The following is a 22,999-nucleotide window of genomic DNA, read 5'->3' as shown; positions in this document are numbered from 1 at the left end:
CTCGTTACTTCCCGGTTGCCTGGGGGGCGGGGGGGCAATCTCTCTTCCTTGAGTGACAGTTCTGGTCAGTTACCTCCTACTGCTCAGCTTATCGTGCTACTGTGACACATTAACGGTCTGTCAGTGCTTGTTCTGAAATCTACACCATTATCACTAGGTTTGCCTATAAATATATATGCAGCGAATGTGTGCAGAGCGAGCTGCAGTCAAAGGGTCAGGAAGTTATTACAGCCACCACACACTGCTCCAGGCACGCCCCAAGGGCAGACAGCATTTTAACACTATTTGCCTGCAGATTAACTCTATATCTGCAGGTAAATAGTGATTTTGGACATGAACGGTTCCCTTAAAGCCTTTGGGAATTTACTCTTAGACAGTATAAAAATAGATGAAGTACATTAGGCACATATTGATATGCAAATCGTTCGGACCTCCAGTGAGACCATCTGGATCAGCCATGGGTGCTAGGGTGATTAAACACCTGTGGAGAGTGAGGAGGTCAGAGGATAAATTCCAAGACTTTTAGGCTAAGTGCCCACGATACAGAAATGCTGCATATTTTTTCCGCTTCTCCCTGGCATGAAAAACGCATGCGGATTGTACATGCGGATAGTACATGCGTTTTTCCTGCTAGGTAGAAGCGGATGTGAAGCGTTCTTCACATGCATTTCTGCATGCAGGTTATCAAACGCTTTTCCAAGCGATTTATCATCCCTTGGAAAAGTGCTTGACAACTTGGTCACCCTATATAAATCCAGGCAACCGGCGTGGATTTATATAGTGTGACCAAGTAATAGTTAAAAAAAAAGAAAAAGAAAAAAAAAGAATAAGAATGGTAAAAAATAAAGATTATACTACCTTCCGATGGCCCCCGTTTTTTTTCCCCCGCCGCGTCCGGTCTCTTGCACTACTCGCGGTGGTGTGAAAGGACCTTTCATGACGTTATTTAGTTATGTGACAGGTCACGCGACCGCCGACGTCAGCGGTCGCGTGACCTGTCACATGACTAAATGACGTCATGGAAGGTCCTTTTAGACCATTGCGAGCCGCCCAACACACCGGACGCATCGCTGAGGAGGCCGGGGGCCATCGGAAGATAAGTATAATCTTTAATTTTTTATTTCAAATTCTTTTTTTACAAGTACTATGGTACCCGAGTCTAGAGGAGAGTCTCCTCTTCTCCAGACCTGGGTACCATCCGCACATTGAATCGCTTAATATCTGCATATGTACATGTAGTCAATGGCGGCAATTACGCTGAGTGTCCGCAAAATTAATGGACATGCTGCGTATTTTTCCGCAATGATAATCTGCACATGCGGATTATCATTGGGGACCATGGGGCACGTATTGCCAAGCGTTTAAGAGTTTTCGCTGCGGAAATTCCGCGGCAAAAACGCTTGAAAAACGCATAGTGGGCACTCAGCCTTAGGGTATGTGCCCACGGTCTGGAGTCACTGCGGGTTTGAAGCTGCGTGTTTATACAGCGTCAAACCCGCAACAGCCAGATGTTACAGTATAGTGGATGGATTTCTAGAAATCCCATGTCCACTATGCGTCTCTGGGCACCTGCGGATCACCGGCGGAAACTGACATGCGGTGCGTCTTTCAGGACCGCAGCATGTCAATTTCTCTTGCAGGTCCGCATGTGGGCTTTCCCCATAGATTAACATCAATGAGGAAAATCCGCATGTGAAAAAAAAAAATAAAAAATTGTGCCGCTCATTTGCATAATGAGGACAGAAGCCACGTGGCTATTCCACTGCGTCAGGGCCACAGGCGGCTCCTGACCGTGGGCACATACCCTTAGAGCATTTGGTCTGGGGTGGATCTGGAGGCACAAGCTCTGGAGCGGTTTTTGTCATGCGAAGAAAGCTAAAGCTTGGATTGTTTGTTCCTGAAGCGGGTGGTTACCCATAGTAACAAGGACTGTGCCATATGTTATGTTTTGTTTTTTTCTGTTAAGCCGGGCAGGCCGTGTTTGTTTTGCTTTTGCTATCGTTCCCTTAACAAACCACAGAAGAGTTAAAGAGACAGTGTTCCTGTGTCTACCTCTATGTGCAACCAAGTGAACCGATCTACCACATGAACTTTTGACTTTCAGGCTCCATATCTCACCATCCACACTTGCTTCCAATGTGAGACTGCCATCATTTTATAGACAATCATCTTGGCTATCTCATACATACATTTGACTTGCAATTATTTGGCATATGATTAGTAATGCAGATTCTTGTCATGTCACTGCATTGCTACTGTTTTGCTCCTAAAAATCTGAATTTAAATTTTTATTATTTTATTAGTATTTTGTAAATCCACCTTTGGCTTTCAACACTGCCTGAATCCTTCTGGGTATGCTCTCAATCAGATTCAAGAATGTCTCGACCAAAATCTGATCCCGGGTCTCTTCTACAAAGTTGGTGCATACTGGTCGAGTCACTTGGGTATGTATTTAGCTTTTTCTTCAACTCTACCCACAAGTGTTCAATTAGGTTGAGGTCTGGGGACAGTGGGGGCCAATCCAGCACCTCTACTTCATTGTCATTGAACCATTTCTTCACCAATCTCTACGTATGCTTTGGGTCGTTGTACTGCTGGAACACTATGTCATCCTTTTCATACACAAAGTACTCAAGTGTACAAAGTAACTCATCTTGTAGTATACTTTCATATAGCTCAGCATTGAGACTAGAATGCAGTAAACAGTATGCAACAGTGGAGACACAGGCGGAACAACAGTATATTTCTTTTATTTAACAACTAATATTAATTGTAAAACATGTATTATATGGTAACAATTTCTTTACAACAATTGACAGTAAAATAAGCAGTAAATCACATAACAGAATAAATGATCAGAATACACTAGAATTCAGGGGCTGGTTGTTTAAAATGATCTATTGGAAGGAAGGGGAAGTGGATTGTCATTCACTATACCGGGCAATGGGCAGTCTTTTAAAGCCTTGGCAATACTCTGTTCCTATCACAACTCGCTGCCAGTTTCCTGTAACTCTCTATCCACTTTTGCGATGCCGCTCTGGCATCTGCTGGTCCCCGTCTGACTACTGTCTTTCCCTCTATCCGTGACTGGTACCATACGTTTCTGTCAGAGGTAAAGGCCCGTCTCGCGCATCCTTCCTGGTCACCGACCCGACCGTGAATCTCCAATCTGACAACTTCAGAGTTTCTGCGACGTCCTGTCACTGACGCATACGTCTGATTACCGTGATGCCACAGCCTGTTCCTTTTCTGTCGATCGACGTCACCCGGGTGAGGAACCTTGACTGGCATCGCTCGGGTGTTCGGGGCTTGACCGTTGACGTCTGGGTGGATACGCGGCACCTTTCTTCCTGACAGGAGCTCCGGACACTGCTGTTGCTTCTCCCGTCTCCTTCTTCGGCATCAGAATCACCTCAGAACTTGCACATGTGGTGTTTTCCTGCTCAGCTCATTTCCCTGACAACGCTGTTCCCAGAGTCCTGATCAAACTTCTCCCCTCTGAAGCACCTCCATGCTGTTCAGGTTCCACAGTGGCTTGTCTCCTTACAAGACCACCATGGATCTTGGTCAAGTAGCCAACACCTTTAGCTGTGAAACAACCCCATATCATCAGATTTCCTTCACCGAACTTGACAGTTCCTTCAATTTCTCGATCCATTAGCCCCTTTTTCCCTTGTTCCTTCCAGACACATTTGCACCCATCAGAGGCTAGTTTCACCTCATCGCTCCAAAGCACCCGTTTCCAATCTCCTACTGTCCACTTATCGTACTTTTTTGCAACCTTAAGCTGACGCTTCTTATGACGATATTGAAGTCGGGGCTTCATCTTTTTTCAGGCCACCATTCCAGACTTATGTAATGTGCATCGCATGGTGCTTGCATGGACGTCTGTGATCTCACTATTATGAAGCATATGAGTGACCTCCACTGCCGTGTTTGTCGCAACAGAACTGATAGAACTTTTGATGAGCCGACTTGTTGACTCTGATATTTTGCCTGGACGTCCACCTCTTGGCTTTTGAATGGATGGATGGACTTCATTTCGTATTCTTCCAACTGTCATGGCACTCACATGATGCAGTTTGGCAATTTTCTTGGCTGAGAGACCGCTATCGATGAGCTGGATGAAGCCATTTCTCTCTTCTTGGAAAACCTTCTTCATGGCTTCTCCTTGATTCGAACCAGTGACCTTTCGCTTGGAAATCAACCTAATAAACCTTTGAGCTATTAGGGAATGTGAGAACAAGCTGTAATTTGTAGAGAACAGGAAGAAAAAGATTTTTCCACCACCAGGAGCAAAACAGTAACAATGCGGTGACATGACGAGAATCTGCATTACTAATCATATGCCAAATAGTTGCAAGTCAAATTTATGTATGCGATAGCCAAGGTGATTGTCTATAAAATGATGGTAGTCTCACGTTCCAAGCATTAGTGGATGGTGAGATATGGAGCCTGAAAGTCAAAAGGTCAAAACATTGTTACCATTTTGCTCGTCAGTACACGCTATAATACAATTGAGGCATTCCGTACCAATAAAGTTAATATTTTACCATGGTGCTTTTGGTGACAAATCTTGTGCCATGCTGAAGTATTTCAAGACGACAACATATAATCAGGGTTCTATTTGCTTCCGACGTTTGGATTTACCCAGAACTCTGATTTCTATTTTAAAATGTACTTTTCTAAGACAATCTAAAGAGGAGCTCCTGCCAAGGACTCTCCGCACCGGTCTAACACTGCAGCCTTTTTATCGGAGCGGAGGGAAAGTAAAAAAGATGAAAAAGCAGTGTCAGATTGCATTTTCTGTGATGTGCCTAACTAAAGTAATTAGTGGTCTACCGAGAGAGACAGAGGACCATGAAATTTAATTTGTCAGGGGTGCTAGCAGAATTTTCTTTTGTTTGTGAAGTGAACGGCTAATTTAAAATTCAGGGACATCTGTGCACCCACCAAGACGCTTCTCAAAGTGGATTCTTTTTTTTTCTTTTTTTTTTTTAATTCACATAAAAAAAATATTTTTATAAATCTGAATGAAAAAAGTGATTTAAAAAAGGAAAATTATCTAGGGAGGATGTTCAGCAACTTTGGGGGAAAAAAAAGAGCATTCCAACAAAAACTTTACCAAGATTCCACAAGTTCCAAAGTTCCATCTTAAATTGTCACCCAAGATGGATGAGAGCTTGAAAAGGGAGTTCCAGACTCGCACTCCATGTGAGAACGGGTTAATGAGCACCAATGATTTACTGCCAAGACATTTCTAGCCAGGTATTTATCTCTGTTGACAACCAAGTGGAATACACCAAGGGTGAACAAGGGTCATGTTTGAATCTCCCAAAAAAGGATTACCTTTGAAAAAAGAATGCAAGAAAGACACCACCTGTTCTCATAAAGGTTGTGTCCACATCTGTATGCATTTAGCATTCTGCCTCCAAGGTAAATATGGCTTAATATGCCCCGGTGTATAGATACTGTAAACCATTCTCTGTGGAGGTTGAAAAAACTTTCTTCTTTTTTTTTGGTCGATTTGCATATTCATCCATTGCTGTCCTCATTCTCTAGACAAACGTCTGCTGCAAAGGCTTCTGTTTTCATAAAAAAAAAAAATCTGAACCGAACACACATTTTTTCTCTTCTCTCTTGCATAGTAAATATTGGAAACAGATTCTTGACCAAAGCTCCCCCCTTCTTTAACTACTGCCAAAAGGAAGTCTGGGGAAGCACTCAACTAGAATGGATATTTAGGAGAGGAACACTGTTCTGGAAAAGAACAGGAGCAAACAAGATGAAGCAAAAAAATGAAGATTTTAAAAGGCAAATATAATATTAAAGGCCACTCGTCTGCTAATAAATATCATCATACGAGTACTGTAATAACTTATACATCACGAGTATTTAAAAGGACTATTAGGGGAGTCAGTCATTGAACTCTTCAGGAGAGTGCCAACTAGTGGTCAGGTTATGAATAAACAATAACATTTTATAGCTACGGTCTTATCACAGGAACAATGTTCATTTTTTTTTTTTGCACACCAGAAAATACTTATAAAAGATACAGCACAATCATTGCATTATGCTCAAAATACTCCTAATGCCCAACAGTGCTGCAATGAAATATTAAAACACATTGATTTAAAAAGGTAAGCTATCAGCACCTTTTTTTTTTCCTTACATATGGCAGAAGTGGTCTGGCAGTATAGGCACTTGTCCAATAATAAAAAATTATACCTTTTTTTTATAGATCCGATGTGCCAATCATGAGAAATCTAGAGTATTAGTCATATGCAGATCAGACAGGAAGTGCTCCGGGGGCAGGTCAGCGCACTTGGACTGCTTCCTCTTCCCCGACCCGCCCCCAGTGCACTCCCAGTCTGATTTGCATATAGCTTCTACACTAGATTTCTCATGACTGGCATGTCTGATCTCTATTAAAAGAAGAGATCATATAATTGGGGACAAGTGCCTATGCAGCCATACCTTTACTTCCACATGCAAAAACATGCAGACTGTTTCCCTTTTAATCTATGGTTTGTAATCCTCACCAGAAATATGGCCAGTTGTAAAGTCACACACCAGATCCATGTGCATGAAGTGCATGTGACGAGCCCCCTGGGCCGTGGGGTAATCGGTAGCCGGGCCGGTTGGTGCTGGGGGTGTCACAGTGGCGGTGACCCGGTCCGTGACCCAGGGCGGTCAGTAAAAGGGGAATAAAGAAAAGGGAATAAAGTTTTTATATGTAATGTTCGTGACGCCACCTGTGGTATGCGTCTATATGGAGCTGCCGCTGTGCAGATCCTCTGGAGCTGATGATGATGCAGCAGAGTTGGTTCAGCTCTCCACAGGCAGAGCTTAGCTCCAGGGCAGGAAATGGTGATGTTATAGATGTTGCTGTGCGGTGTAGTGCTGGGGATGGCGCAGATAATAACCAGTCCACAACTTAATGGTGGTTTCCTCTTATCTTTACTTGCGGTGGATAGGCAGACCGGGACACGGGTACTAGCTGGTAGTAGAGGTCCGGGCGGCCAGGAAGCAAGTTGGGAATCCACCTCGCCAGGTGTAGTTGGAGACCTTCCATTTGCGGTAATCTCTTTGGCCCTGCTGCTTATAGCTGTGCTGTGGCCCTCGTCCCTGAGTAAAACGTCTTTGTGCTCACCAGTATGGCAGGCAGCTCGGGCCTTCCTGGAGTGTCGCTCCCACGTGGCGGTGCTGGGCCCTGTGATGCTGCTGAGCATCCGGGCGTCTGATGGGGCCAGGAGACCTGCAGTCTCCTGCCCTCCGGTTTCTGCTGCTGGGCCTTCAGTGCCCCACAACCTCGGACTCCGGTGTCCGGTTCTTCTGCGCTTCTCTCTGGGGTGAGCTGCCGTGCAGCTCCACTCCCCAGGTCTTTCCTCTTCGATGTCCTGTCTTCAACTCCTCTCACTAACCCCGCCTCCAGATCCCAGTTGCTAAGGGGAGGAGCTCCCCTTGCTGGTCTGGAGCCAGGAAAGTGTTGCATGCTAGTACACCTGACTAGGGGATCCCTGTTTGCTTCCAGGCATGGCATCACCCCTTGTGAGGGAGGCAATGCCACTGTGGAAACCGGACCCCAGGGGTGCCACACATGTACCTAGCTTCTGCACCTACAGAGCAGATCTGCTTCAAAATCCACATCACTGATCATACCCTATTAGGGCTGATCTTCAAACTTTTCCACGCAGAATTCACAGAAATAAACAACATGTTACTTATTTCTGTGCCGGGACTGAAAACTTGTACAGAAATATTCTGCTGCATGAAAACAGGGCTTGCGGAGGAACTTATTCACATGCATAGGATGCAGCAAGTCATCAGAATTTACATGGATTTCGGCAATATCGGACTGGGTTGGCGAAGGCCCACCAGTAACATTGACTCTTAGGGTCAACTTTCAGCTACATGCAAAAATAACCAGATCCTAGTACGCAAATTTACTTTGGCTTCTATGTAATATTAATTTATCTAGTTAATGATTTGAATATACTTTTTTTCAGCAAATTGTGAATCAAATATAATAGCGCTACTCATTAGCACTCCTTAACAGGGGCCTAACGGAGGATTCTCCGGCTCCCCTAGCGGCCAGTCCGAGACGGGATTTCAGCACAGAATCCATACTGAAATCTGCAACCCGTGACAGCCACATACGCTGATGACAAAGAAATGTACCCATATTGTACCTCCAATATCATACACAGCATGTCTAACTGCATGGAACATTGCGGAGGTTTTCTCTGGTAGAAACATAGAGAAGGACACAGCGTCTCATTCAGACAGCGCACAGAGGACTCTGTAATACTCTATGTGTCTCCCTACCGGGATTATATTCTGAATTCTTTATGAATATTCACTTTTTTTTTCTTATAAGGAATATTGAACCATCTGGAAGAAGTTTTTAAGACAAGTTTATATATGCTAAATGTCTAGTCTATTATCCACACAGATGCAAACACAGATTTTATTATATTGATACAATGTAGCACTTGACTATATGACAAAAAAAAAAAGTAATTTACAAAATATTTTATAAATATATAGCTGTTCACAGGCAGAACAATCTTCTGTACTTCACTGGGGCCCCACTTTTTGTCAAATTCAAAAGGCGCCTTTTACCTATAATGAGCAGAGACCTCTGCTGGCCAGCTGCAGTACTGCAGTGATTAGTGCTCATATTAAAATTACGAGTGTACATCTGATTTTTCATAAATAAATCAGCCGTACAACCAAAAGAGCCATTCCAAAAAGGTTTTAAAGTCAATGTCCATTTTATTTTACAAAGATAAACTCCTATATTTTCAAAGCCCAGGTATTGATGAAACCCTCGGCACCTGTCATGAACATACCGATTATCTATATATCCAAATTTGTTAACCATTTCTTTACAGTAGAGTAGTCAGTAGATCAGACCACCACATTTGGATCAAATGCGCGTCTCTCTCATCCAGGCAATACCTTTCTTCATTTATGAAAAGAGACTCAGGCTGAAAGAGCACAAAAGGGAGGAATACAAAGCCGCTGGGCACAGCCAAACCTAAGTGGTAGAGGGGATAACGTCACCCATACAAAAAGCAAGAGGAGCAAAGAGGATAAGAGAGTCCTGCAGTGCAACAAAAAAGCCATTGGTTTCTTGCCAGAGCGGGTAGACAGGATCTGCACTGATCACATACATTATTAAATTAATGATGAGAAACCCAATATGAACTTGCAGATTTCTGGCGGAAACATGAAACCCAGTTATGATTGTTTTTCATTATGCAGGCTATATAATTTATTAAAGCAGCACTCACTGTCACAAACATATGCTAGAAATTACACATACGGTTCAACCTCAGCCTGAGTGGAAATGCCTTTAAATTACAATGTTCAACATTTCAATAAAATGAGCCCTGACATCTTTATGAGGATATTTTATGTACCTGACCCCGATACTGTCCTTCTAAGCTCTCCGCATAAAATCACATTCATAGAATGCAGCACAATGGAGGGAACCATATTGAAAGATGCCCCCCTAACCCTCCAAAAAAAGGGGTCATCTTGGCATGTATTATTATTTCACAGTTATGTACCCCAAAAATGCAAACTGTGGCGCCTAGGAAAACGAATGAGCGACCATGCAGTACATGGTATAGTCGAGTCCTCCGAATTGGGAGCTCCTCTTTCCAATGGCTACTTTGGTTAAAGGATGGGGGGGGGGGGGATGCCAAAAAAGACTGCTCAATTATCTTAAAATGAATTGGCTAAGGCAGTGTTCCCCAACTGTGGTCCTCAAGAGCCACCAACAGCAAATATCACCTGGGCAATATTAAAGGAAATCCTGCAAACATGACCTGATGTTGGCTCTTGAGGACCAGAGTTGGAGAACACTGGGCTAAGGGAACAAGGAAAGCACAAAAGGGTGTTATCCAGATTAAAGTAGTGATAAGAGGTGGTTCTGCTCACCTTGTGGGGTTGTGTGAGACAACCCTTATAGGGTATCAAACAGGGTTCCAGCTGCTGCAGCTCCACAGGTTGGCAAATCCAACGTGGTAATATGGGTAGTTTGGAAATAGCGGGTGACCTGAGCCACTGGTGTGTATCCGATGAATGAGTAAGAATCAGGCAAAAGCATTAGTAGTGCGGTTTATTCTCGGCACATTTCGAAGTATTCCAACTTCTTCAGGAGGACCACTGAGATCTCTGTTGTTCTCCTGAAGAAGTTGGAATACTTCGAAACGCGTAGAGAATAAACAGCACTGCCTGATTCTTACTCCTTGATACACATCAGCGGCACAGGTGACCCTCTATCTCCAAACTACTTGCAAGTATCTTAAAAGGTTGTCTTATGAAGATAACCCCAGTCCACATTCTCTATTAGCACAAATAGATATTATGGAAGGGATCCCAACTCGGGACTCCCCATTATGACCTGCTTTGTTTAAAAGTGGATCCCATTTGGAGGCCTCAAACCAGTCCTATGTTGCATGTAATTTTACAATTCCTGGCTGGCCGCGGTTTACTACAGCAAAATAAACTATTTGTCGAGAGAACCAGGTCATCCCATAAGCAGCTTTTTGAAACCCCTTAGCATTTGGACTGTAGTGGGACAACACCAAAAAAAATACATTTCCATGTACAAAGAAATCAGTAGTAAACACGAGTCCTTGATGTTGGTGCTTTTTCTGGCGGGATATTGGCTGATAATTCGGTGCTTGTTGGTTTTCCCAAGAAAAGCAGATTTTATCCTAAATCTTTAAACCCCCTAAGCTACCGTTAAAAGTCTAAAATCTGTCTAAGACTGCATCCTACATGATCAGTTCATCCTGGTTTTGGAGACTTTGTACCTCGAGGTGTTTTTTATAGACCATACGGATCTTATGACATGAGAAGCGACATTGTTCCATTTGGATGCAAGTTTTTAGAAGCGAGGAAACTCCTCAATGGAAGAAGACAGCCAAGTTCAGTTTAATGCATTGTTTTCCAGGTCATTAATTCAATTGAGGGTCAGTGAGATGAAAACTAACAAGCTCTTTACATTACTCATCCCCCACCAGCTAATTTGATACAACGAACTGACGAAGTGATGTAGGCAAAATTCATACAAAATGTTCTGCCCCGTTTTTGGAAGTTTTGGTACAGAATATATTTAAAAGGGGTTATCCAGGACTATTTTTTTTTTTTTACTATGGGCCTGAGAACTAACAGGCAGATAGTTGCTAAATACTTGCCTTTTGCCTATCTCTGCCAATACAGAACGGTCACAGACCGGTCCTGTCGGCAATTAAGCGGCTTCCGCTGACGTCACATCAACAAAGCGGCGGCTTCTCTTCTGCTCTGTTCTGTTGACGGGTCATGACTGCCAACATCATGCCGACTTACAGCCAGCTTCCTGCTGCCCAGCTGCGGGGAGCCGGCTGTCAATCAGCATGACGTCGTCAGTGATGCCCAGTCGACAAACCAGCTTAGGAGAGCAAGAACTGCTCCGTTGACATGGAGCAGCGGAATCGCCGGCAGGAGCGATCTATGACTACTCTGTGCCGGCACCGGGTATCCCAAGCAGGTAGTTGCCTCTGTTAGCAACTACCTGGCTGTTAGTTTTTAGGCCCATAGTCAAAAAATAAAACAGTCCTGGACAACACCTTTAAGCCATTTCTCATGAAATATAGATGATAACCACATTAGGGTGTCTGATCCTTGGGACCCCAACTATTTCCAAAAATGGATATCCCAAATGTCCCTTGCATGATCGCTCCACTCCATTCATTCATTTCTATTCGACTAACAAAAGAGAACCTAGTTGTCAGTCCTGTAGAAGTGAGAGTAGCCATGGTCATACGGCGTACGAACACTCCATTCAGACAGGGGACTTTAGGACCTCAATTCTCTGGATCGGCGGGACCCCTGCTGATACATGTGTCATGGCACAACACATATCAACTATGCATCCAGCTGTGAACAGATTCAAAGAATAAGGATTGAAATATCATTCGTTAATAAACCAGCTTAAAAAATTTTAAGACTAAAAAAAAAATAAATCTGTAGAATTTGAATCTCCTAATGGTAGAAAGCACTGCAGAATCTTTAACGCGACATAGCCTAGAGGGCCCGAGCACACGTTTAATGCTGCTGCACCTTTAAAAGACATTACAAGCCCTTTATCTTTTTAACACATGCATTTCTGTCTGCTACAGGTTACAATAAAACGTGAAGCGCTTGCAGCTAATGTGTCAACTGCGCAAACGATCTGGAAGCAGGAGCCAGCTCTTCTGCACAGCTGTTTTACAGAACCATTTTATCTGGCCTGCGTAACTCAAGCCATTCATCAGGAGCTAAACCACCAGCGTCACCGGTGTGGACAACACAAGGCTAAAGGAGTTAACAAATGACGGAAAAGTGGACCAGAACAGTACAGCAGTAGGTAGGCGTTAAACCTTGACTTCTTAAAAATATAACTTGAAGCTAGAGGTGAAATAAGCACCGGGACTGAACGGCTCCGATATTCACCTGGGGCCATACATGCAACATAAGATCTCGGAGCATCTTCTGACCGGCTACCTATAGACCAATATGGACCCCCACTGTGTTCCCCTGGTGAACATGAGTGTAGAGTTTGGGAAAAGACCCAATTTAGGCTTTGTGTTACGTGCAACTAAGATAAAATGAATAGCATTGGATTATCATTTCTGACTATAGACTTATGTTTGCCTAAAATAACTGATCAAATTATTGGCCTGAAGACCCCACACACGGAGAAAAGTTGGTGGGATCAGTCAACCATCTACTATGTATTATTGTCTCCCGACTCTCCCTGACAGATGATGTCGCGAGAGATCATCAGGGCTGGGCATGAAGAATTTAAATAACTAATCATTTAATTATCCTGGGAGAGAAGGTCCCTCAGGTGTTGGCAGTGGCTTCATCAACTCTATGACGAAAATATACACTCGCCCGAACATTGATATGGGAAAGTTGGGAGAGAGCTGTTGGCTTTGTCTATAGTGTATTGATGGGCATACTTAAATATACACCTATATATTCTATATTGTCACTGTAGAACCCCCACAAAAGAATCTGTCAGGGGGGGGGGGTGCACCATGCGCATTACACTGTGGCCAACCATATCAATATCAGCGGGTATGGAGGATGTTACTCTAATGTATATGGGGGTCTTATTTGTAGATCTTGAATTGTTTCCAAAGTAGGGAATATTATCTACAAAAAACAACTGAAGCGCTCTGTGTGGTATACTCATCATGGTATCATACACCAGGCAGGCGGAAGCCAAAAGGATCGTCTTTAGGCTAATGTAACCCTATGTAACCTCGCAGTGACACCATGAAACAAGAAATCTCCTACATTGTAGCAGCCATCACTGTGAGGCAACATGGTGGAGATGGGACGGCGACATGATGAGGCAACACTGAGTACAGAACCCAAACCAATGGTTATATGGCCAAGCCTCCGGAGACGACATTGAAGCTCATGTATTGGAACATGAAATGTGATCCAATGCCACTTACAATTCCATTGAGAAAAGTGAACCACAACTTCACAACATGAGACAAACTCTGCCATGAGTCCCGTAGCATCACAAGTAGTCTGGAACTATAGAAAATATTGGGAAGTAACTTCCATGGGAATTTTAAAAGCAACTATTTAGTGTTCCTATACATTTCTTACTAGTGATAGCAGTGGAAAATAGAGCTCATCCATAAAAAAAAGAATTCTCACTAGAGCCACCCATTGGCGGTAGAGACCCTACAAGTCAATGTCTGACCCCTTCATGAGATTTGCAACATGACTCGGGATATTGGGCAAACCAGACACCCATCTCAGGTTGCAAGTTCCGTTAGAGGGTTGGATAGAGTTATAGGACTATGTCCTCCAAAGGGGGGCAGTAGTAACGTTTTCTGTCTTTACGATGGGGCTAATTTGCATCCTTTTTTCCCCATGAAGCATTGCCAATGAGGCTGCAAACACTGTTGCATCCCCCAAAGCAGGTCGTAGCAATGCCATGTTGAACCTCTACTGACAAAGGGTTGCCCCCTACATTCTATTCAGGTGACCAATATATTAAAGAATTAACAGAATTAGATAATAAGGAAAACCCCAATGGCAACTTGAACTTGGATCATATTACCAATGGCCAAAATGATATCTGGACAGTACACAAAAAATTATTGAACGGTTTACTGCCTGACAGAGCGCTCCGTCTCGTCGTTCTGTTCTGCTACTTTGGCTTTAATTTGTCATACATGATGTAACGCTATCACTAAAAGACCATTTCCTTCTTAATTCTTCACGAACTTTGCTATTTTCATAAAGTGGAGAAAATTGCAACCACATACAGGGGGAGGCAGGAGTCTAGCCTAGCTCCAGCTGATCTTCCCTTTACCATCCATCAGCAGCGCTAAATCTATTTGGATAAAACGCGTGTGACCCAGACAGCTGGCACCATCCCAAACTGCCTTACACACCGGCAGCTCAGATAATAACAATCCTTCTCTATACTCCGCACCATATTACAGTGCAAGACTGGAAGAAATTAGCCCAAGGAACACATGACATACAGGTAACTGAGGCTCCATGTGGGATGTGCATTCATCCAGGCAATGACTACAACTACTAACATCCACCGCAAGCCGGAGAGTGATAGTAAGGAAGCATCTTGGCAGCCAGTTGGACAAATGGACTGGAGCAGTAGACAAAACCATTGTGGGCAACGTCAATACACTGGCAGTATGGCACCTATAAATTGCTACAGCTGCAGAATAGAGAAGTAAAAAGTCTTAATAACCCTATAAATTATTCTTTATGGTCACAGCAGGGCTGGCTTGCTTTGTAGGTCCTGTAGAACTCTGGCACCCAAATAGAATGTCTAGTGAAAGTCAGCTTGGAAGCAAAGGGGGGGCGAGTGTGGGGTTCAACCTCACATAACCCCTCTATATACATTCTCCTCCAATTCAGCCCTGCAAAGCCAAAAATCTGCACTCCCTATGATCGCTGCAGCATAAATACACACACACACATATATCCGAGACGCTGCGGTGTTAAAAGTCTCGTAGATCCCAAATGGCCAGATGAAAATCAAAACCGCACTCTTACATCTCTTTGATTAGTCTATTAAGAGCTTAACATATCCTAGAGCATCAGACGGAGCGAACACATTAATGCTGCCCGTCTGAGTCCAGACACAAACTATGCACTTGTCTGACTGACTTCTTAAGTAGACTTTTTTTTTTTTCTCTAATACATGAAGCATAAAAGTTGGCTTCACTTCCACTGCTTAAGTACTGAACTTTCTCCCCTCCTCTACCACTTTAGATTGCGAGCTCTCTGGCGCTTCCTTCTTACCTTTTAACATCTTTCAGGTTCTCAATGCATATCCAAACTGCTGACCTCATCACATTAGAGTGCAAGCTCTGTGACACTTTCTTCTTACTCATTACTCAGCCTTCATTTCCACCTTACGGTGCTAACCCCCTAAAATTAAGATTGTGAGCTCCATGGCGCTTTCTTCTTACCTTTTAACAAGATTCAAGTTCTCAATGCATATCCACAATGCTGACCTCTTCAACTTAGAGTGCAAGCTCTTTGACCCTTCTACACATTACTCAGCCTTCATTTCAGCATTGACCCCATAAAATTAGATTGTGAGCTTTTTGGCGCTTTCTTCTCACCTCTTCACATGATTCAACGTCTCAAAGCTTATCAACACTGCTCACCTCATCACATTAAAGTGCAAGCTCTGTGACACTCTTCTTCCACATTACTCAGCCTTCATTTCCACCTGTACGGTGCTGACCCCATATAAATTAGATTGCAAGCTCCCTGACACTAATACAGAATATCACTGCATATCTGGCTTCAGCAAATTAGATTGCAAGCTCTGTGACACATCACTCAGCCTTCAATTAACTAGCGTTGATCCCAATTAGATTGCAAGCTCTTGACACTACCTTTCAACAATCAAGCGCTTCATGCAGAATTAGATTGTTAGCTCTATTGCCCCATTCCCATAATTCAGTATCTTAACCCTTCCTAATTAGATTGCAAGCTTCTTGACCTTTTTAACCCTCTGCTGTCCTATGGATAGAGTGCAAGCTCTCTTACATCTCTCATTCTGCAGCACTGAGATGTATAAAATGCAAAGTAACAATTATAAAACAAATGTGCAACAATGTAACAAGCAAGAGAAGATCAACAGTGACATGACAGATGCCCCAAAGCAGCCATCCCACACAGCCAGGGCATGCCAGGCAGGCAGCATGGGCACTGGGGTGGGCAACCAGCACATACAGGCAGGGAGGAGGGTATGGGATGGGTGGCAGCGGTTGCCTCTTACCTCTCTCATGTTCTATCAGCACAGACATTGCCCATTCACTGTGTATTCCCTGTGTAGACACCAGACAGCCTCCTCCAGCAGCAGCATCCAGCAGCAGCAGCCCTGTCCTGGTGCCACCACCATCCTCTGGCACTCATACAGGAGTATAACAGGGGTGATCACAGTGCTGGCCGCATGTGGCAGGTCTTATTACTATGATTATTATTGGTTTGTGTGTGTTTTCCTGCCTTGTCTTGTGTGAGCAGCTTTCAGTGCAAGTGCATGTGTCTGTGGAGAGAGTGCAGAGAGCCCTGTGCAGGAGCTGGAGTGGCCACTCATAGCTCGCTATCTGCCAGCAGCCAACTTTAGGTCTCATCAGTTTTTTTGGCAGCTCAGCAAGTAGGAGGGGAGAGTGACGTCACTTCTTCAACCCCCCCCTCCCTTTACCTTCTAGTGCGCATGTGCGGAGCAGTGCAGGACGGGGGATGGGAATGGAGGGGTGCAGGCAGGGGAGTAGGTGGCCGCTGGCTGCTCGGTGCCGGGACTGTACCGGGGCGCCGTGCTGTGCTGTGCCGGGCTTTGCACTAGGGTGTATGGCATTTGCATTGCTGGCTGGGGACTTCTCTATAACTTTTCGTTACTTAAAGGGGACAGAGGCTGAAATAACCTCCAGGGGCGCTCTAAGGCACAATGATGATGCTGGGGGCACTAACTATGTCATTGGGGGATTAATATGACATCACAGGAGGCATGGTTTGAAAAGTGGGTCGTCGTCTCCCTAAGATCATGTTCCAAATTACAGTCAGAGCCAACAATGCTATAGTACCCTAAATATTGTCCCCATAGTGCCCCCTGAATAATAACAGATACAGGTCCCCTATAGAGAGTGCCCTCTTAAAGGGAGTCTGTCAGCAGATTTTTGCTATTTAATCTGAGAGTAGCATGAGGTAGGGGCTGAGACCCTGAGTCCAGTGATGTGGCACTTATTGGGCTGTGTGTTGTAGTTTCAATACAATCAGTGTTTTATCAGCAGATTATCACTGCCGGACTAAGTCTCACAGACACAGCTAATGTGTAACCCCGCCCCCACCACTGATTGGCAGTGTACACACGGAGCTGTCAATCAGAGGTGTGGTCGGGGTGATACACAGCTCAGCATTTGAGCACCGCTACATCCACAATACAGAGAATAAGGATTCTAGCAAAACTGCACCAAGTTGTCCAGTAAGTGTTACATCTCTGGAATCAGGCGCTCAGTCCCTGCATTGTGGCTGCTCTCAGATTACACAGCAAACAATGCTGACAGATTCCCTTTAAGAGTAGCATCTAGATTTGATTTTCACCTTAAATAGTACCAGCTACGGAGTGCCCCCTGAACAATAACAGCTAGAAATCACCTATACATAGTGCCAGCTACAGAGTGCCCCCTGAACAATAACAACTAGAAATCACCTATACATAGTGCCAGCTACAGAGTGCCCCCTGAACAATAACAGCTAGAAATCACCTATACAGAGTGCCCCCTGAACAATAACAACTAGAAATCACCTATACATAGTGCCAGCTACAGAGTGCCTCTGAACAATAACAGCTAGAAATCACCTATACATAGTGCCAGCTACAGAGTGCCCCCTGAACAATAGCAACTAGAAATCACCTATACATAGTGCCAGCTACAGAGTGTCCCCTGAACATTAACAGGTAGAAATCACCTATACATAGTGCCAGCTACAGAGTGCCTCTGAACAATAACAGCTAGAAATCACCTATACATACTGCCAGCTACAGAGTGCCCCCTGAACAATAACAGCTAGAAATCACCTATACATAGTGCCAGCTACAGAGTGCCCCCTGAACAATAACAGCTAGAAATCACCTATACATAGTGCCAGCTACAGAGTGCCCCCTGAACAATAACAGCTAGAAATCACCTATACATACTGCCAGCTACAGAGTACCCCCTGAACAATAACAGCTAGAAATCACCTATACATAGTGCCAGCTACAGAGTGCCCCCTGAACAATAACAGCTAGAAATCACCTATACATAGTGCCAGCTACAGAGTGCCCCCTGAACAATAACAGCTAGAAATCACCTATACATACTGCCAGCTACAGAGTGCCCCCTGAACAATAACAGCTAGAAATCACCTATACATAGTGCCAGCTACACAGTACCCCCTGAGCAATAACAGCTAGAAATCACCTATACATAGTGCCAGCTACAGAGTGCCCCCTGAACATTAACAGGTAGAAATCACCTATACATAGTGCCAGCTACACAGTACCCCCTGAACAATAACAGCTAGAAATCACCTATACATAGTGCCAGCTACAGAGTGCCCCCTGAACAATAACAGCTAGAAATCACCTATACATAGTGCCAGCTACAGAGTGCCCCCTGAACAATAACAGCTAGAAATCACCTATACATACTGCCAGCTACAGAGTGCCCCCTGAACAATAACAGCTAGAAATCACCTATACATAGTGCCAGCTACAGAGTGCCTCTGAGCAATAACAGCTAGAAATCACCTATACATACTGCCAGCTACAGAGTGCCCCCTGAACAATAACAGCTAGAAATCACCTATACATAGTGCCAGCTACAGAGTGCCCCCTGAACATTAACAGGTAGAAATCACCTATACATAGTGCCAGCTACACAGTACCCCCTGAACAATAACAGCTAGAAATCACCTATACATACTGCCAGCTACAGAGTGCCCCCTGAACAATAACAGCTAGAAATCACCTATACATAGTGCCAGCTACAGAGTGCCCCCTGAACAATAACAGCTAGAAATCACCTATACATAGTGCCAGCTACAGAGTGCCCCCTGAACAATAACAACTAGAAATCACCTATACATAGTGCCAGCTACAGAGTGCCCCCTGAACATTAACAGCTAGAAATCACCTATACATAGTGCCAGCTACAGAGTGCCCTTGAACAATAACAACTAGAAATCACCTATAACAATTAGAGTTCCCCTTTAAATTGTGCCAGGGAGTGCCCTCAATGCTTGCACCTAGATTTCCACCATAAATAGTGCCAATCACCAAGTGCCCTTCTTTACAACAACTAGAGTTTCCCAGTAATACAACCCCTGGCAAAAAATTATGGAATCACCGGGCTCGGAGGATGTTCATTCATTTGTTTAATGTTGTTGAAAAAAAGCCGATCACAGACATGGCACAAAACTAAAGTCATTTCAAATGACAACTTTATGGCTTTAAGAAACACTAAAAGAAATCAAGATAAAAAATGTGGTACTCAGTAAGGGTAATTTTTTTCAGACCAAGCAGAGGGGAAAAATTATGGAATCACTCAATTCTGAGGAAAAAATTATGGAATCATGAAAAACAAACATACAAAAGAACACTCCAATACATCACTAGTATTTTGTTGCACCACCTCTGGCTTTAATAACAGCTTGCAGTCTCTGAGGCATGGACTTAATGAGTGACAAACAGTACTCTTCATCAATCTGGCTCCAACTTTCTCTGATTGCTGTTGCCAGATCAGCTTTGCAGGTTGGAGCCTTGTCATGGACCATTTTCTTCAACTTCCACCAAAGATTTTCAATTCGATTGAGATCCGGACTACTGGCAAGCCATGAAATTGACCTTATGTGTCTTCTTTCAAGGAATGTTTTCACAGTTTTTGCTCTATGGCAGGATGCATTATCATCTTGAAAAATGATGTCATCATCTCCAAACATCCTTTCAATTGATGGGATAAGGAAACTGTCCAAAATATCAGTGTAAACTTGATTTATTGAAGATGTAATGACAGCCATCTCCCCAGTGCCTTTACCTGACATGCAGCCCCATATCATCAATGACTGTGGAAATTTGTATGTTCTCTTCATGTAGTCATCTTTATAAATCTCATCGGAACGGCACCAAACAAAAGTTCCAGCATCATCACCTTGTCCAATGCAGATTCGCGATTCATCACTGAATAGGACTTTCATCCAGTCATCCACAGTCCACGATTGCTTTTCCTTAGCCCATTGTAACCTTGCTTTTTTCTGCTTAGGTTTTTATGATGGCTTTTGTTTAGCTTTTCTGTATGTAAATCCCATTTCCTTTAGGCTGTTTTGGTCACAGACATTGACTCCAGTTTTGGATATGATTTAAGCATATTTAATCATGAGGTGCATTAAGAAGGGGATAGATTCAAATGATAAGAACAAGCAGTATACTGTCCCCACACGAAGTATGATACCACCATGTAGCATGATGGTCCCCCACATACAGTATGTTGCTTCCATCACACAGTATGATGCCCCCTCAGTGACCCCGTCCAACATATTATGTCCCCACAGTCCCCCCCCACACAGCGGTGCGATTTATGACGACCAACACTTTTGATCTCTTAGAGATATTCTCTAATAGAGAACACAGGAGCGTGAATATTTCTGTGTATGAGGGATTCAGGGTAGATCGCTGTCAGCCGAAATCTATTGTGTATGGGGGCTCTAGGTTAAAGACCCCGTCACACTTAGCGACGCTGCAACGATCCCGACAACGATACGACCTGTCAGGGATCGTTGCTGCGCCACTATGTGGTCGCTGGTGAGCTGTCAAACAGGCAGGCTCACCAACGATCAGGGGAGCAGCGACCACGTGGAAAGAATCTTTCCACGATGTCCTGCTCCTGGTTACCAGCCTGCTGAAGCAGGAGCAGGCTGGTAACCATGGTAAACATCGGGTTACTAGGGGCACACGCGCACCTAGTAACCCGCTGTTTATCATGGTTACCACTCTGCTACGGTGAGCGGGAGGTTACCGCTCACTTTAGCAGGCTCGTAACCATGATAAACAGCGGGTTACTAGGTGCGCGTGTGCCCCTAGTAACCCGATGTTTATCATGGTTACCAGCCTGATCGCTGCTCCCGCTGGTCACACACAGCGATGTGTGCTGACCAGCGGGAGGGCAACGACCAAAAAAAGGTCCAGGACATTCTGCAGCGATCAGCGACCTCACAGCAGGGGCCTGATCGCTGCAAAGTGTCACACATAGCGACATCGCTGGTGAGGTCGCTGTTGCGTCACCAAAACCTTGACTCAGCAGCGATCTCGCTATGTGAGACGGGGGCTTTACAGTCAACTAAAAGTCCTTTTCCCGTGATGCCATCACAATCACAAATAATAGGTAAGATTACTTGCAAACAAACCTTGTGATCTTCAAGAAGTCTTTTCAGGAGAGTAATAGTATTCAGCGATCTGATTTAAAGAGGTTGTCACATACACAATCCCTTTACATATGCCTGTAATGACATGTAGACATCATAGAAGGGTTACCTATGAGGACTGTTGGGAGAAGGCGCCTTCACATATGAGAGACCTGGAGCAGTTTGCAAAAGAAGAATGGTCCAAAATTCCAGATCATAGGTGTAAGAAGCTTGGTGATGGTTATAGGAAGCGATAGACTGCAGTTATTTATTCCAAAGAGTGTGCAACCAAATATTAAGTTGGAGGTGCCAACAATTTTGTCTGGCCCATTTTTGGTGTTTTGTGTGACATTATGTCCAATTTGCCTTTATTCTCTGGTTTTTTTTGTGTTGTTCCAATACACACAAAGGAAATAAACGTGTGTATACCAAAACATGCAATTGCAAACTTTTTCTGGGAAAAATACTTCATTTTCTGGAACAATTTCAAGGGTGCTAACACATTTGACCATTACTGTAAATGACAGATACTGAAATCAGGATCTTAGTTTTTGCTGTTCTCAGACATGGCAGCATCCGGACCTGACAGGTTCCCATTCTTTAGTAGAGGAGGTGATGCCAAACCCAGAAAGGGTAGCTGGATTATGTTCATCACATTCGATGTTCTATGACCATTAGCCCTTTCTCTCTTTCAATTTTTTTCTTTTTTATAGATCTATTAGTTGAGATACAAAGCATTGCATCATCATATTACCATTATTGCCCATATCTATGGCTGTGTTTAGCAGAATTATTTTTTTTCACTCCAGAAGGCTAATGAAGCGCTCAGTTGACCCTTGACTTGGCCGAGCAGTTCAGTGCACCTTCTTGTTTGGCATCTATCTCCATCCTCCTCTTCTTTGATTGACAGCTCTGACTTTACCGGAGCCAGAGGAGGGTCTAGATAGGTGGAAAACAAGCTGATGAGATGGTGCTCTTATATTGTCAAGGCGTGCACAGAGCGTCTCATTGGCATTTTTGAATAAAGGATGATTTCTGAGCAATGAATTTGTATTTTAAAGATATGATTTTTTATTAGCGCTATGCCCTTTACAGTGCTTGGTTTGAACAGTCATTTTGTGCTTACAGATTCCCTTTAAAGGGGTTGTCTCAACCTCTTAAGCGAAATTCTTAAATGGTTAAAATGGTCTATAGAGCTGTTCACATCTTTCCAGAAGAGAAAAAAAAAGATTACATTTTTCATCTGAATCACAGATTAAACTCACCCATTCAAGTGAATAGGTATGTGGAAAAAAGCCATCTGTGTCATCCAGGTGCGCTCTGTTTTTTTCTGTCTAATAAGTAGGAGATGTGTGGCATTTTGTTTTTCTTTTTGCACATGAGAAAAATGGAGATAGCACTGTAACTAATGGCATAAATGGACTCAGGGACCAAAAAATGGAGTAAAATCTGATCCATCACACTGGTAGAAAAAAAGGGTCCGTTTTATCTTGAACACAAAAAA

The 22,999-nt window shown here is 43.8% G+C and overlaps 1 protein-coding gene across 2 annotated transcripts in view; it reads right to left on the bottom strand.

The window, feature by feature from the left end:
* ADAMTS6 (ADAM metallopeptidase with thrombospondin type 1 motif 6) overlaps nucleotides 1–16,707 on the bottom strand; it is a 350,370-nt gene extending 333,663 nt beyond the window's left edge. For both annotated transcript variants that reach the window (XM_073680240.1, XM_073680241.1), the window contains exon 1: nucleotides 16,334–16,707. The gene's annotated coding sequence lies outside the window, so the exon portion shown is untranslated. The remainder of the gene's footprint in view (nucleotides 1–16,333) is intronic.
* Between the last annotated feature and the right edge of the window lie 6,292 nt (nucleotides 16,708–22,999).

Source organism: Phyllobates terribilis, unplaced genomic scaffold (assembly GCF_046119375.1).
Source record: "Phyllobates terribilis strain yellow unplaced genomic scaffold, ASM4611937v1 Scaffold_1__5_contigs__length_1240528914, whole genome shotgun sequence".
Taxonomy (NCBI): Eukaryota; Metazoa; Chordata; class Amphibia; order Anura; family Dendrobatidae; genus Phyllobates; species Phyllobates terribilis.
Note: the sequence above shows the minus strand (reverse complement) of the source record. Positions and strands in the feature narration are given on the sequence as shown.